This window comes from Ictalurus furcatus, chromosome 24 (genome assembly GCF_023375685.1).
Source record: "Ictalurus furcatus strain D&B chromosome 24, Billie_1.0, whole genome shotgun sequence".
Lineage (NCBI taxonomy): Eukaryota > Metazoa > Chordata > Actinopteri > Siluriformes > Ictaluridae > Ictalurus > Ictalurus furcatus.
The window spans coordinates 7,595,362-7,612,490 of NC_071278.1; the positions used below are offsets into that span (position 1 = coordinate 7,595,362).

General features: G+C 39.2%; 1 protein-coding gene and 1 long non-coding RNA gene across 2 annotated transcripts in view; one reads left to right on the forward strand and one right to left on the reverse strand.

The window, feature by feature from the left end:
- Positions 1-734: 734 nt before the first annotated feature.
- LOC128600730 (uncharacterized) lies at positions 735-7,452 on the reverse strand. Its single transcript, XR_008384603.1, has 3 exons — positions 7,432-7,452; positions 3,961-4,056; positions 735-1,108 (listed from the first exon to the last, which is right to left on the reverse strand). It is a non-coding gene; the product is annotated as an uncharacterized LOC128600730 (long non-coding RNA).
- Positions 7,453-10,800: 3,348 nt separating this feature from the next.
- Positions 10,801-17,129, forward strand: part of rhbdf1a (rhomboid 5 homolog 1a (Drosophila)) — a 49,199-nt gene continuing 42,870 nt past the window's right edge. The window contains exon 1 of the mRNA XM_053612593.1: positions 10,801-11,096. The gene's annotated coding sequence lies outside the window, so the exon portion shown is untranslated. The remainder of the gene's footprint in view (positions 11,097-17,129) is intronic.

The window sequence follows — 17,129 nt, forward strand, 5'->3', positions numbered from 1 at the left end:
GAGATACATGGAAATCCAACAGTGACCCATCAAAAATGTCTGTCAATCCTGGAAGGAAAATTGGGCTATGCCCAATACTTGTGCAATGCCTCTGAATGATTTTCCCTCTTTTCTCAGCTTCAAAATAGCTTGCTTTTCTCCCATAGACAGCTCTCTGGTCTTCATGTTGGTTTATCCTTTTTAACAGTAAATGCAGTCTTCACAGGTGACACCTAGGGCTCAAACCAAGAGTAGACATTCGGAGATATTAATTCTTTAAACAATCAATTTACACCTGGGCAGCAAGAAACACCTATGTTTTCCAATATTTTTTTATCACTTGAAAAAAAAATGAGTGGGTTCAAACAAAAGGTGCTGCGTTCTAAATTGTTTAACGCATCTAGATGTGAACGTGAAGAAATGAAAGCTGATATTCCGATCTATCGTCTCATATTCATCTTTTGATTTTAAACCCAAAGATCTTCAATGTATAGCAAAAAAACAATAGAATTGGCCTTGCTCTTCCATTACTTTCAGAGGGGACTGATGGGTAGTGGGAGCTAAAAGTTAGAAAAATTCTAGTCGTCATTGCAGGTGTCTGCCGTCTAGCTCACTTTACACTGCTTTCAAAAGACATGATGTGTAATGATTTACCCACTAAATAATTTACACAGACAGGTGGCTGCCCTCTCTTATTACCATACAGCACCTAAAGAACAGTACACACCATAGGGGAGAAGTAGAGAAGACAATCCTAATCCTAATTCCTTATATTTCATACAAGACTGCATTGTTTTGCTCTATAGAGTCTGCAAATGTCTCCTTCAAATGCCCGGCAATATTAAAAAAAAAAAAACATGGTCTGCAATTATATAGCACTTTTTAACCTTTAGTGGTTCTACAAAGCGCTTTACATGGTTTCTCATTCACCCATTCACACACACACCAATGCAAGGCGCTAGCTTGCCATCGGGAGCAACTTGGGGTTCAGTGTCTTGCCCAAGGACACTTCGGCATGTGGAGACACGTGGGCCGGGAATCAAACCGCCAACACTATGATTAGTGGACAACCCGCTCTACCACCTGATCCACAGCCAGTCAGCGTTTCATCTGGGAGTCACTGTTTCCTCTGAAAAAAAAACAAAACAAAGACATCTTAGTAAGTGAAAATATCTTGAATAATGTCAGTGATCTTGTATTTTGTATATCGACATAGTGTTTCCTATTATAAGATTACAATAAACCAAATAGACCTTCTTTTATCTTTTACTTTCTAAATGTTACATTGTCTTATTCTAGTGGCAGATAATTGTGCTTCTTTCTAGAAATAAATTCTTAAAATGAGCAAAAATGATCTCAGTCTATTACCAGTAGAACAAGACTTTTTCAAGCTTGAAACTAGTACAAATGTTTAGAAATAGGTATAGTAATCTTATATTTGGTTTATTCTAATTGTATAGTAGGATACACTTGCTAAGACATCATTATTTGCAGTGGGACCTGTTTAAATGATACACGCTGCATTGCCCAGTGGATAAGTGTCTTAGAATTTTTGCTGTGAAATATGAGGTCAGATTCTAGAGAGTGTGGGAGTGTTTTTCTCCGACACAGTCTGCTCTGGTTGCCTCAGTGAACCTCTTCTAATTTTAACCTGATAGCTCTGTCAGCTGACAAGAGGATCCTAGCATAACGTCCCTAAGCGTCTGTTTATTTATTGATTGATTTATGAATTTTCACTTCTTCTTTTGATTATTAATTGTACCTGAAAATCATCTTCATAGTCACAGCAAATGGTGGTCCTTGAATACCAGACTGCACCCTTGAAGTTCTTTAGCAGCAAAAGGTGGCATCACTGAGATAGAAAAGACTCACTCACTAATTTCCATGCTCACAAGCATGTGTTGATTGATGCACATTTTATAAAGATGTTATCATTTTGTATTGCAAACAGTAAGCCATTATCTCCAGTGATACTATAAGAAAAAACAAGTCAATAATGGCAGATTGAGACACAAGCATTACGGCTGCACATCACGTGGTCATTTGGCTGTACATTTGATCTCAAAAGAAACAGTGAAAAATGTTGATTGTAAATATGAATAAACACAAAGATTAGTTCTAAAGTGCTTCTGTTCCTCCCTTGATATTATGAACATACTATAATACAGCATCATTGGCTTTAGTTTACTAAGCTGGTCACCATTCACAGAATGAACAATTTCGGCCAGTGTGTCTGCTACAGCCTATTGCGAAGCTAATATTCATATCAATTTTATGTATGGATTTTAATAGTCAGAGGTTATATGTGGAAAACTTGTCTGGGGCTTCTTGTAATTTTTACAGCATTCTCTCGAACTGTTCTGCAGTGTGCAACAGCGTGGGGCACAAAGCATTAATCTCATGACAAACTATGTTCTTACCCTGACTAGCCAGGCTGAACCAAAGTCTACTCTTTATTCTGATTTTTCTTTCCTCCAAATCAGCATTATTTTGTATTTGGGTCCTGTGGGGGTTTTCTATTGAACAGAGAACAATTACATAACCAAATAAATATATTTTCCTCATGAAACATACAAGACTAGTTTACTTAATAACATTATGACATTATTAAAATATAGCAGTGTGATTGTGATTTGCATATGGCCTACTTCTATTACACTTCTATTCGGTCTTACTATGGACATGTGGTGTATTTTACCGTTTTGCAACATGTCACGATTAACATTTACTCATAGGAGAACTTTTATAGCACTTTTTTTTCATTCCATAAGAATTTGTTGTTGTTGTTTTGTTTGTTTGTTTGTTTGTTTTGTCTTAGGTTGGCTTCTAGGTCCAAAATGTGACGTTCGTTGTGGTTGTATTTGAACGTTTTAAGGTGTACAGCCATGGGAAAAAGAAAGTACACCCTTTCGTCTGCTGGACAGATGGCTTCACATTTGCCTCAAGAATATTCTGGTATAACGTGAACTTCATCATTGTCTCGGTGACTGCAAGTTTCCCAGGTGTTGTGGCTGCAAAACGCGTGTTGTGGCTCCATCACCCCTCCACCAATATGGGTTGGGACTCCATATTGAAATCTGTTGCTTTTTTTTGTTCTTCTTGTTGTCACTTGACATTATTTGATTGTTCATAGAAATTGGTGAGGACCACCCTGATATTATTTGTTATTTAGGCCCTGATCAATAAAAACATACAATTGAAGGAGGTTGTACTTTATTTTTTTCCAAGACTGTAACTTTGTCAGGATCTTCTTCTGATGCTGCAAATTTAAATTTACATAAGATACATATTTATTTACTTAGCAGACCTTTTACTGTATGTGAAGACACACAATCCGATCATTTAGCAGTTAGCATCCACTGGCAAGAAACAAGTCGAAGATAATATAAAGAGGAAACTAAAAGGCAAGCTTTAGAGCAACAATCTTACCAGCTAACAAAGTCTTAACTCGCAATAGAGCACTAAGTAATAGTTACGGCCTGCACCGTTCCAATTTTTCCATTTCTAATGAAATAATTGAACAAACTCTCAGCAAGTTGTGGCAAGTAATGGAAAGCACCACAGGTATGATGGTGGTATGCAATAAGACAGTCTATCCCCATTAATGCGTGATCTGTGTGGTCAGTCTTGGCCCATCTCTAACAACAAGGGTTAGAATAAGAAGTTTTCATATGAAATTCTTTCCTAAAACCTAACTAAAGAAATTTATCATTTAAGTGTATCAATCTTTATCTGTCTTCTGTCTGCTGTCTGTTCTCTCTCTCTCTCTCTCTCTCTCTCTCTCTCTCTCTCTCTCTCTCTCTATCGCTCTCTGTCAGATTAAATAAATGTTTTATTAAAAGCTCATGAATATTTAAGGGAATTCGGCTGTGCATCGTGGCTGGCGTCAGATGTGACATAGTGTTATGTGAGGTTCTGCAGGGAAGAGGGAGAGATGGGATTACTGCAGGTCTTTCACGACAGGTTGTATGAAGCCCTTACCTGAGCAGAAACAGCTGTCAGCTCTGCTAATGTCTATTCATTTATCTGCACAGGTGGTAGGAAGAAAAACATCTCTGCCATATTCAATGACAGCAGCTGAAACACAGGAGATGATGTTTACTGTGTGACACATGAGACAACAGTTGCATGAAAGATGAAGAAATACAATAACATAACTCTGGATTGTTGTTGTTGTTCATGTTTTTTTGCAACATGCTGGCGACGCTGTGACATGAATAAAGAATGGCACATTTATGGTATGCATTGATTCGTTTGCACAGGCAAGCCACAAGGCCGATCTGTCTCCAGGCTTTCCTGTTCCTGAGAGAGAACCTGCACAGGCTTCATACAGTGAATGGGATTCCTATGCAGATATGAGCCTAACTGCTGTAATACATCATTTTTATAGGATCTTATCGATAAATAGGAGATTTGATATTGGCCTGTACAGTTGAGGCCAGAGATTTACATACAGGCTAAAATTCGATTCAAATGGAATTGTTCACCTCTCGTGTTTTCATGTTACTATTTCCTGTGTTAAGTCAATTAGGGCATCTACTTTATTTCCATAAGAGGTAATTTCGAAATATAATAGAAATGACCAAATGTGTCGGCTTTTCACAATATTCTAGCTTAACCTTAAGGATGATGTACTGCTTTTACAGGTTTGATTTCTTCATCGTTTTGTGTTTGTGTATCCAAACAAGTGTGATAGCACAGCCTTCCTTTTCAACCTAATGCCATCTTAATGCCACCTAGCCTAGAGCTGTAAGTAGCTTGCACACTTTTCTGCACAGTTAGCAGCAAAGGAAACACTTTATTGGCCATTAGGTTCTTTTCCTCTGCAAAGCACAGTCCTGGTTTTCACAGCCTTTTATCTCTGCCTGATTGATGGGGTTTCAAAGGAACTTGAGTGTTCTCCCAGATTTGCTATTGAAGGCTCGTCAGAACCTGCACCCTAGCCTCAACACTTTTTTTTCCCATGGCAGCACCTCAGAATTCATTCCTTACTTTTGGACCATGTTATAGTCCTCAGGAGCTTATTGGACAGCTTTAAGTGTGCAGTGAAATCTATTGCACTCGCTTGCTGAATTATCATTACTTATTAGTCAAGTACGCACTTGACTAATAAGTAATGATAATTCAGCAAGCGAGTAAAGAGGAGAGCCGTGAACCAAGCTGAAATATATCATGAGAAGTCCACCTGGATTCTGACTGTGTCAGCACCTCTCAAGTCATAAACTGTATGGCCAAAAAAATCCTTTAACATTAAGATCCCTCTGCAGATAGGAACGTAGGAAAATATCTGAAGAGCCTGTTTTTTTTCTTCATGAAATGGAAACATTTCCCAATAATATTGAGTTGTACATGTGTTGGAAATTAATGGAAAAAAGTCTATTAAACTGAAAAGACCACGAATAAACACTAAATAAAAAGTATTTATTTGGATACAACTCCACACCACTTGGCATGAAGCGAGAATACACCTTCAGAGGAACGCCAGAACATCACAGGGCACCACAAACACACAGAAGCAATTTATGCTACAGTATATTCGACTCGATGTGTTTGACTCAACTCGGGGTAGTCTTCTCCACTACAATCACCTACTCCATTTACAGAGTGACATCAAATCAACATGGCTGAGATCCATCAACATACAGTATTCAACTGATAAATCTAATAACCTGAGCTTAGGATTCAACCAGAGACCCCAGAGCTGTGAGGTGGGAATGATACCGTTTGGTTATTAAACAACAAATTGTTATTAATGACAGTACAAATAAAAAAGGTAACTATTTACTTTATTCTCTCAGCTGTAGAGAAAGGCCCATGGTTCAACGCATGACCATGAATTTAGATGAATGCAGAATGTGCTCTGGAAACTCCCTGGGAGCAAATATAATAGGAATCTCAACTATGCAATAAGAAAATTTAAATGGCATTTGTGGAACTCTGATATTTATCTTTGTTTTAGGTAATGCCTTCTTACTCAATAAAGTAATAACCTTTCTGGCTCCTTTTCTTCAGTGTCTCAGGAAAGAAACACTTTAACGTCATAGGAATGGATCAGTGTTTAGACAGAGTGAATCTGTAATTTAGCATAAACCTTATCTCATGCACTTATTTAGACTCGCATTGCCTTTTCCCCATAAACACTGTTATTTTAAGCTATAATCCTGTTTATCATGAGATTGAGATTGATCAACATTGACATATTTGATCAAATGAGAGGATTTTGTGATTCACATCTTCCATGTCACTGTATTTATGGATGAGTTCCTAAATGCACCTGGTATTTTATATAACCTGCATAGTATGAATTACAAAGAACAAATTTGTTTTCATTAAGAAATCTATTTTCAATACCAGTAGTAAGGCTCTACTCTAACGCTTCTGCATTGTATTACTGCATTGAATTATTTGAAGAAAGCTGGAATGCAGCTGATATGAGCCCACGCTATATAATATGTGGAATCAGTACTATTTGAGAGGACTCACAGAATGATCAGCATGTGTGTATTGATGTATGAATTAGTTTAATTGAATTACAAATCCAGTTCCCTGTATTAGCAAGCTATGTAGTGTTCCTGATTCTCCAGTGTAAAGAAATGGTGAATACGTAAACAACACTATCCATGGCACTAACATCTTTCATCAGCTGTAACCTACAATAAACAGTATACACAGTATTTTTATGCTCACAGCGATATTCATTTGTTATGAGTAATAACTCAATTAAATATACATATATTATAGATGTAACTGATTATAAATACATTGTTTGGATTGAACAGGTAATGGGGCATGGTGGCTTAGTGACTAGCCTCGCACCTCCAGGGTTGGGGGTTTAATTCCCGCCTCTGCTTTGTGTGTGCAGAGTTTGTATGTTCTCCCCATGCTTCAGGGGTTTCCTCTGGGTACTCCGGTTTCCTCCCCCAGTCCAAAGGCATGCGTTGTAGGCTGATTGGCATTTCCAATTGTCTGTTGTGTGTGTGTGAGTGTGTGTGATTGTGTGTGCAATTGTGCCCAGCAATGGATTGGCACTGTGTCCAGGGTATCCCCCGCCTCATGCCCCGAGTCCCCTGAGACAGGATTCAGGCTGTGTAGGATAAGTGGTACAGAAAATGGATGGATGGATGTAACAGATAATGTATTCTGCCAGAATTTGTTCATATTTGTTAGAAAATATCCCAGACAAGTGCAAATAAAAATAATAACCCTGCAAGCAAGATTAAAAACAGTCCCATGCACAGTGGAAGTCCGTAATCTATTTGGCACCCTAGGCAACATTTTCCACTGATGCCCCATCCCCCACAACCTCCTACTAAACACCATCCTTGTAGTCCACCCATCATCAATTATTTATTTACTCCTTAATTATTCCTTCACAAGGTCTGAAACTGGAAACACTTACCCCTGGCTCAAATACTAAAGGAAAAAATCATTGGTGAAGAAATAAAGACTCACCTGGCCTTCCCAGAGGTAAAGTCAACAAAGTAGAATTAAGAATAAAGAATTTGACGTCAAAAATCAAAGTTGAAAAAAAAGCCTTCGCAATATTTAATGTACACAGGAGCACCTATATGAAAACACAATGTGCCAATGCCGCCCCTGGAAAGGAACCACTACTGCCCATGCACATAGTTGAGACCAAGGGTCTACTTGTACTAAAAAACAAAACAAAATGAATGTCCACCATAAGGTATTTAAGACCGGGGCGGCTGTGGCTCAGGTGGTAGAGCGGGATGTCCACTAATAGTAGGATTGGCAGTTTGATTCCTGGCCCACATGACTCCACATGCCAAAAGTGTCCTTGTTCAAGACACTGAACCCCAAGTTGTGCCCGATGGCAAGTTATTTACCAAATACTTTCAAAGACAAATGAAGAAATATCAAGTCCTGCTGTATCCCTCTCTGCACAACATCTTCAAAATGTAACAGCTTTAAGCTTTCACAGCTTATAATGATCTCAGGAGCTGATGAATAGCAAACCTACTTCACAACCATTTCACCATTTCCACCAATACGAAGCTGTAGCAGACATTTCACACCAAATCAGCTAGTTGAATCAAAACCATAGAGGGTTAGAGAAGACTGACAAAATGTGCAGTGCCACTGCTCTTTGAATGAAATGTTATTATTATTAATAATAATAATTCACTAAGCATAAATTTACGTGCTGACGACATGGCTAAGGAATGGCCACGGGTGGCTAATGCCACCCTAGCATGAAGAACGGTCACCCTTCTGGCCACCTCAGTAAGATATTATTACGATTATTATTATCAGTGCGCTAATCAAGGTCATGATTTGAAACCATATTTGCTCTACCTGTTATATCAGACACTTCCACAGTAGAACTGTGTACTGGTCGGCACTACACCGTCACTTACTGTGCCTATTGTCCTGTTTTAGTAGTACTGTAGTGTTCTGTGTTGTTAGCACACATTTGCACGTGCACCTTATGTAGAAATGTGTAGATCTTATTTAGTTCTGTGTCGTCTCATGTGGTTAGTGTGTTGTTTTAAGTAGCACCGTGGTCCTGGAGGAACGTTGTTTCATTTCACTGTGTACCGTACCAGCTCTATATGGTTGAAACGACAATAAAAAGCCACTTGAACTTGAACTTGAACTTGAAATATAATGCGGACATGTTTGTGTAAGCAGCCCTCTGAGAGCTTGAGTGATATAGCATTTCAGAGACCTGCTAGTATTTCTGTTTCTGTTTTTTTTTTTTTACCCCCAGTGTTTCCATTTATAACACTCAGAGTTCTGTCTATTTTTGCCCATTCCCACCTAGATATCAACTACTTAGTTCACACCTAGGATTAACAGTAACTGAAAAATGCCTGCATTTCAAATGGATATGTGGTGTGATAAGTCACAAAATTGGTATAAGGACTTGATTGAAAGCTGTGGGCCTGCTGTTTATAGCACAAATAACTCTTCTAAGCACTCTTTAATAACAAAATTTAAAAAACTAAAACTTTATTAACACTACATTGTGAACAACGACCATTATTCTCCCACCTTCCTCATGTCATAAACGCTATCTACTGCTGACAATGGCATCGTTTTCTCCCCATAGAAAAACATTATAAAGAAAACTCAACGTGACATAATGCTTTAAGACAGTGATATTAAATGTACTAAATGAAATTTTATAATGGTTTTCTATGGGAAAATGCTTAACGTGAAACTATGCAAGTTGTTTTCAGATTCTGGGTTCATCTGCTTGCCTGTACATAGTATGTTTTATTAATAAGGTGTATATGGAATTTGGCCTTTTAATATCATTGTCTTAATGCATTAAGTCACGTTTAGCATTTTCTTTATAGTGGGTTTCTATGGGAGGAACGTAACATAAAATTCTGGATTACGGTGCAGTTGTCTTAGCAGTAGATAAGATAAGCACTTTTCACGTTAAGCATTTTAGAATGTCCCTATTTAAAACCTTTTAGGTGCCATCACAGACTTTGAAAGGTTAAAAAAAATCCTGTTTAGACCACGCCCACTTTGTGTGTGCAGGGACGACGTCATTTTGTACCGGAACCCGGGTTGTTAGCATCACACTGGTTCCCTCGACAAAAACCCAATAGGATTTTCCCATAGACTTTTGGATTATCGCAAAAAATAAGCTCTGTGATCAACAAAAGTTTACAATATGATCACATTTTGTCCATCCATATTCATCCATCCATTTTCTTCACTGCTTATCTTACAGGGTCACGGGGAACCTGGAGCCTATTCCAGGGAGCAGCAGGCATAAGGCAGGGTACACCCTGGATGGGGTGCAAATCCATCACAGGGCACAACCACATACACATTCATACACTCCTTCATACACTACGGACATGCCAATCAGCCTACCATGCATGTCTTTGGACTGGGGGAGGAAACCAGGGTACCCAGAGGAAACCCCCACATCACAAGGAGAACATGCAAACTCCACACACACAGGGCCACGGTGGGAATAGAACCCCCGACCCCTGGAGGTGTGAGGCGAACGTGTTAACAACTAAGCCACCATGCGCCCGTCAAGGAAGATAATTTTTCACGAATTTTACACAACTTTTATGAAGTTTGAAGCCTAAATACAATCGTCAGAAACAAAAACCTAACCGTATGCTATAAACGAACTACACCACGGTCACTCGACTTCAACGTCACCATCACCGAGTTTCCAACAACTTTTCCAAACTTGATTTAAAAACATTTTCCATAAAACTATAAATTTATGAACTGACAAATCTAAAAACTGCAAGAACACGAGTGAATATGATATTTTCCTGTTCGGCGTGATGACGTTTAATGTCCTGATAACGTCTGTAGTACCGTTGAGCAACTTGTTAGCAACCAACTTTTTCAATACATGTAAAAGCTTCAAAAAATCATGAGTGGGGTTTCACTGGAGTATTTTATGTATTACAATAAAAATATTTTGAGCTTGTGTTCACCACAGACCTTATTTCATGCTTTTAACTGAAATCCCATTCAGACGTCACTGATTTACAGTCCTATTGCATATAAAATACCAGAAACATCCTTGTAAGCTACAGGTCTGATATTTTTAACAGGTAAAATGTGTTTTGTTGTACGGGTAAATTCTCAGACTCAGGTCGACGACTGAAAGCCTCCATGTCTCTTTAACTGTTCAAACCGAAACGTCTTGCTTAGTCACGCCCGCATACCGTGTGCAGTGCCACGATGATGCCCCGCCCACCTGCTCTCTGATTGGCTCGTGTGTTCGTCAAGCCTCCTAGCTCGACGCAGCGATACTCAGTCGCTAAGGGCGGGGCTCCGTGTCTCGAGACAGAATTACCGGCAGCAGGCAGGCAGAGAAACTTACCCGAGCTGTTCCCGTGTGTGTGTGTGTGCTTGGGAATGTACTGGACACTGCGTGAGAAACACGGCCTCGGTCTCACCGCTGCGAGCGTCTTAATGCCGGGATGTTAACGCCACTCTGAGACACGTTATCAGCGCCCAGGCTTTACTGCTGCTGTTGTTTTTGTTTTGTTGTTGTTGATTTAGATCAGACTCGTTTTCCGTGTTCGGTATTTGTGATGAAGTGACAGCGCGTATTGCGTGTCGGGGATCTCGGGATTTCTGCTGGACTCTATAACAGAGTGAGGGTGAGTTGATCTGCTTCTCTACAGAGCAGTAGTTGCAGTTTTACTAACACATCTGGCTATGGAAAAACAGGCTATTTTTTAATAATAATGATAATAATAATAATAATGATAATAATAATAATAATACTACTAATAATAATTATAAAATGGCTATTTCTGATGAGCGCAGCGACATCCATGTGAACGCTGTTTGCCGGTTGTCGTGAGATCAGTAAACCGATTTCACTCCAGTTTTATAGCTTTTTACCAGCTATAGGAAGCAGGAACACTCCTAATGATTATTTTACAAGCAGCAGCTTATGACAAGGTCCCATTATTATTATTATTATTATTATTATTATTGCTGCCTATGTATTCCCTATCGTGAAGAGCCAGAATGAATGATCTCTCGCAGTTAATGAAGCCTATAGGCCTACCTATACCTTACCACCTGTCAATCTTCATATTTGCCACATACCTTAACGTGACAGAGGTATTTGACGTGTAGTGTACAGGAGGTGTGGCCTTGTGTCGTGTTACAACCTGGAACTGAAATGGATTCAATTGGGACATACGCTTTATGGCCAAAAGTATGTGGACACCCGAGCATCACACCCATATGTTCTTTTTCCCTCAAATTGTTACCGGAAAGAAAGTTTTTCTATGCTGGAGCATTATAGTTTCCCTTTACCGGATTGAAGAGGAACCTAAATCTGTTCCAGCATGATGATAACAGTGCTCCTGTACACAAGCGAGCTCCATGAAGACTCCATGGTGCGTTAAGTAAATCATTGGAGTGGAAGAACTCGAATGTCCTGCACAGAGCCCTGACCTCAACCCCACTGAACACCTCTGGGATGAACTGGACCTGGAGTCTCCTCGACATCCCGACATCAGTGCCTGATCTCAGTAAGGATGTTGTAGCTGAATGAACACAAATCCACACAGCCACGCCCCAAAATCTAGTGGAAAGCCTTTTGAGAAGAATGGAGGTTATTATAACAGGGACTAAATCTGGAATGGGATGTTCTTTGGTGTAGATTTGGGTGTGATGGTCAGGTGTCCACAAACTTTTGATCATATACTGAGTTCTGAATCTATACAAAATAGCCCATAATGTTGAAAGTTGTTACAGTATATTTTACAAAATTATGTAACAAAAAAAGTAAGAATTGTGATTGTATAAGTATTCACCCCTTTTGCTCTGAAAATTTCTTCTGGTTCAAATTAGCATGACTTGCTGGATGGAGTTAAGTTGTCACATGATCTCAGTATAAATACACCTGTTCTTGGAAGATCCCAGAGTTTGTTAGAGAACATACCTAAACAAACAGCATCATGAAAGCAGAAGAGCTATCAAAGGAAGTCCAAAATATCCAGCAAGAGTTTGAATATAAAAATATATTCCAAATGTTGAACATGTCACGGTGCACCATCAAATCCATTATTTAAAAAAAAAAATATGGCACAACTGCACTTAGAGGAGGCCGTCCACCAAAAGTCAGTGACTGGGTAAACAAGGCATTCATTAGAGAAGCAACTAATATGCCAGGGGTAACTTTGAAGGAGCTGGAGAGATCCACAGCTCAAATGGGAGGTGCTTGGACACTCCACAAAGCTGGGAAGAAGAGATAAAATGCCACACCCAGTCCATCCAGTCTGCAAGTGCTTGAGTTATTTTGCTAAGAGAAATAGACAAAATATCAGGATACGGATGTGCAGCGCTGATATTTGAGTCATATCCCAGAAGTCTTGCAGCTCTAATTGCAGCCAAATGGTTCTAGGAAATATTGACTCAGGGATTGGGGGTGAATACCAACAAAAAAGGGTTTAATTAACTTTTGTATCACAATAAAGCTCCTTTGAATGTTAAATATATTGTTTATGTTTAAGCAATATCGCAAGAGTAAATGCGCAGTTATACTGAATCTTGGCACAGGTGTAATTAATGGTGAATTACACCATTTAATAATCTAATGAAAGGACATTTGTGAAACAACATAGTATTATACTGAAATTTTAGGTATAAATATTTCTATTGAACTGTGTATATAGCTGCAACTAACAGTTTGTTAAATAATTGAGTAATCTATTGATTTTTCGTTGTAGATAAATTGATTGTTTGGATTATTTAAAAAATATATTATATACCAAAAATATTTATTTCAAAATATTTCTTTACAGCATTTCATTCAACTCATACTACTACAGAACTCTTTACAAGGCTTATCTAAATATCAGGTCACTAACTGCAGTACAACATTACTAACATTTATCAGATAATCTGTCACAGAATGAGAGTGTTATCAGGTGCTTGTGTCGGTGAAATGAGACGCCCAAAACTAATGGAAGGTGGCAGAATTATGTACATTTTATACTGCTTCTTGTTTTGGAACTACGTCTTATCTGCATTTTAAACCCTGGTGAACCTGTGAACCAGGCTGTGAACCAAAAGCAGGACAGAGACTTGATGACTTTTATTAAAATGTATATATTTTTTTATCATGTATGCTAAGAAACGTGTGTGTACGCTTCTGCCCAACACTGCATAATGCGCACGCTTCAGGACACAAGGTGTGTTTTGAAGTGAGAAAACGTTTGACTCCTGTAGATGTGTCATTCATTTCAGTACATGCTCAGTCATTTTCAACCCATCAAGTTGTCATACAAATGACTTCTTGGCCAATACACAGTTTGGATTAATAAGCATGGTTCAGTCCTATCCAGTGTTGCTCAGACTGGCCACAAACTAACGATTACAAATCCAAGAGCACACTGTCAACCCAGAGGGCTCATCATCACTCAGACTGATGTAAGAACCCTAATTAAGTGGACATTGGTAGCTCAACGGTTAAGGCAGTGGGCTGCTGATTGGAAGACGGTGTCCAAACCCTGCACCATCAAGTTGCCATGGACACAGTTGGTACTCAAATGGCGTGAATGAAGAGGATATGGACCCAGCTGGAGTCTGGGTCAGTCTAGGCTAGCCAGATGAGGGAAAGGAGCATCAGATTGACTTGGCATAGAAGTGAGCAGATGTTGGGTGTTAGAGGAAGGAGGTACAGAGTAATGGAGTCATGTCTCGATGAGTCATGGAGCACTAATGGATCTTTACTATTCTGGCAGGGCCCATGTGTCTCTGGCACAGGACTGCTTTTAGTACGCGTGGCTAAAATGGTCGCTGATGTAGCTGTAAACAAGCTTTGGATTTGATTATGTGAATACAGTCCCACACGACTGTATGACCTTGTATAAATGGGTAAAGCTGGGTATGTCAATGGTGTCAAGTCAAGGAATTTAAAATTTTTGTAAAATTTTTTTTTTTTTTTACAGTAACAGTCATATTAACAGAGTAGTAGGAATTGGTGCAAACTTCCTCCACACACAACTGTGATTCATTCCTTGAATTCCAAACAAAATCTTTTTAGTGTAATCGGACAGTAAGGCCTCCACACGGCTTATGCGGACGCTAAAGTGCTGAAGGCCTTTACACATTGTAAGATTGCTTGTGGTTCTGTGCTGAATTCGCTCTCAGCTTGGGTGAAAGCCTTTAAAATGACATATCTGTGTACCACATGTGCAGCTTAAGATAAGCAGATTTTATGCTGTTATTATAACACAGCATAGCACGTGCAGGAGCCTCAGTGGACCGTTATAGCCCTGGTGTTGTTTCATGGTCTTCTGTTGTACTTATGTTGTCTGTAGTTCAATATTTATAAGATATGACTTGAACACTCAGAGCCATATAATGTATAATTAATTCAATACAACATCAAAACTTGGAAAATGTCAGTTCAGCTCAGTGCTATCACTTTTGGTAAAGCATGTAAACCAACTTGTTTGACGGCTTTAGAAACAGTTACTGTTCTCTAGTGGATAAAGGAAGTCGGACAAATGCATGTTTTACTGAGCACTATTCTGTAAGCTTAGAAGAGTTTTGACTTAAAGGCGTGGCAGGAAATGGGTATCAGGGGTTCACACCCTAGGTCAGCTGGATGAAATTGCTGTCTCAGGGAGTTCTCAATAAGATTTTCCTTTTTGTAATGGCTTACTTTTAATGTGTACAGTCATGTGAAAAAATAAGTACACTTTTGTTGTACACAATTGTTGGTTTTATTTTTTATTGTTGACATATTTGGCCAAGAAAACCTTTGATCTTATTTGAAACGGTGCCTATTGATAAAGTTGATAGACTCTATCAAATCACACATAAAATTGAAATTTTGTAGTAATTTTCACCATTTAAATGAAAAAAACAAAACAGATCAGTCACGTGGAAAAACTAAGTACACCCCTACATTTATCACAGCTTCAAATACATATAATTAGAATCAGGTGTTCAAGATTGAGTGCCAGTGATTAGAACCTGCTTAGGGAGTGCAGGTGGAACCTGTCTTATTTATACTCCTCTCATATTTATTGTCTGGTGTTCCCTTTGTTATTGAGGTGTGTGGTGTCATCATGCCAAGATCTAAAGAGTTCTGGAAGACCTTCAGAAAAAAGGTTGTGGATGTCTATGAGTCTGGCAAGGGATTTAAAAAGATCTCCAAATGATTTGAAATACATCATTCCACTGTAAGGAAAATCATCTACAAATGGCTCAGATTTCAAATAACTGCCAATTTGTCCAGAACTGGCTGTCCCAGTAAATTCAGCCCAAGATCAGACCGTCTGATGCACAAAGAAATCTCCAGGAACCCCAGAATTTAATTACAGGATCTGCTAGAAGGATCTTGCAGCTGTTGGTGTCAAAGTGCATGCTTCTACAATCAGAAAGAGATTGTAAATTTGACCTGCATAGGAGGCGTTCCAGGAAAAAGCCTTTGCAAGACTACAGTTTGCCAATGAGCAGATAGGCAAAGACCAGGCCTTGTGGAATAATGTGCTCTGGACAGACGAATCAAAGATAGAGATGTTTGGCCACAGTAACAGCAGACATGTTTGGCGCAGACCAAAAAGAGCTTTTCAGGAGAAGCACCTCATACCAACTGTGAAGCACGTGGTGGAAATGTTATGGTTTGGGGTTGCTTCGTTGCCTCAGGGACTGGAGAGCTTGCATTCATTATTTCAACTATGAATTCTGCATCATATTAAAGAGTGCTTGAAGGTAATGTGAGGTCATCTGTCTGAAGGTTGAAGTTGAACTGAAAGTGGACCTTTCAACAGGATAATGATCCTAAACACACGAGCAAATCCACCAAGGAATGTCTCAAAAAGAGGAAATGGAGGAATATGGAATGGCCTAGTCAAAGCCTGGATTTGAATCCCATTGAAATGAGGTGGGGGGATTTGAAATGGGCAGTACGTGCAAGAATTTTAAAAAATAATCGGCCAACTAGTCGATTATGAAAATAATCGTTAGTTGCAGCCCTAGTTCAGAGGATCTCTTTGTCTGTGTGTGTTGTTTTGTCTGCAATAGAGGCAATGGGGCCACAGTGTTGTTTTACTGGTGCTATTGCTTTAATAGCCATGTTTACACACAGCCTAATGACCATAATTGTTGTCAGAACAATTTTTCAAAAATGTAGCCAGTGAGACCTCACCCCACTGTTATCATACACTATATGGCCAAAAGCATGTGGACACCTTGATATAGAAAATTCCATCCAAAAACATGGGTCTTGATTTTGGGTTCTTCCCCTTTTATAAGGCAGTTATAATAAGCTCCACTCTTCTGGGAAGGCTTTATGCTAGATTTTGGAACGTGGCTGTGAGGATTTGTGTTGTCCTCCACAGCAACCTTAACACGCCACGTCTTCATGGAGCTCGCTTTGTGCACAGAGGCATTGCCATGCTGGAAAAGTTTTGGACTCTTAGTTGCAGTAAAATGACATCTTAATGACATTCTATTCAGTGGTGTGTTTCCAACTTTGTGGCAGGCTCACATATGGGTGTTATAGACAGGTGTTCATATACCTTTGGCCATAGAGTGTAGATCCTTACAGCAATCTCGGGCAATGTCTCTTTCAGCTCCCTAGGTGGTGCCTCAGTATATGGTGTGCACATAGTTCAGGCACTGGTAAGAACCCTGGCTGAGAGTTCGTTCGTCATTTT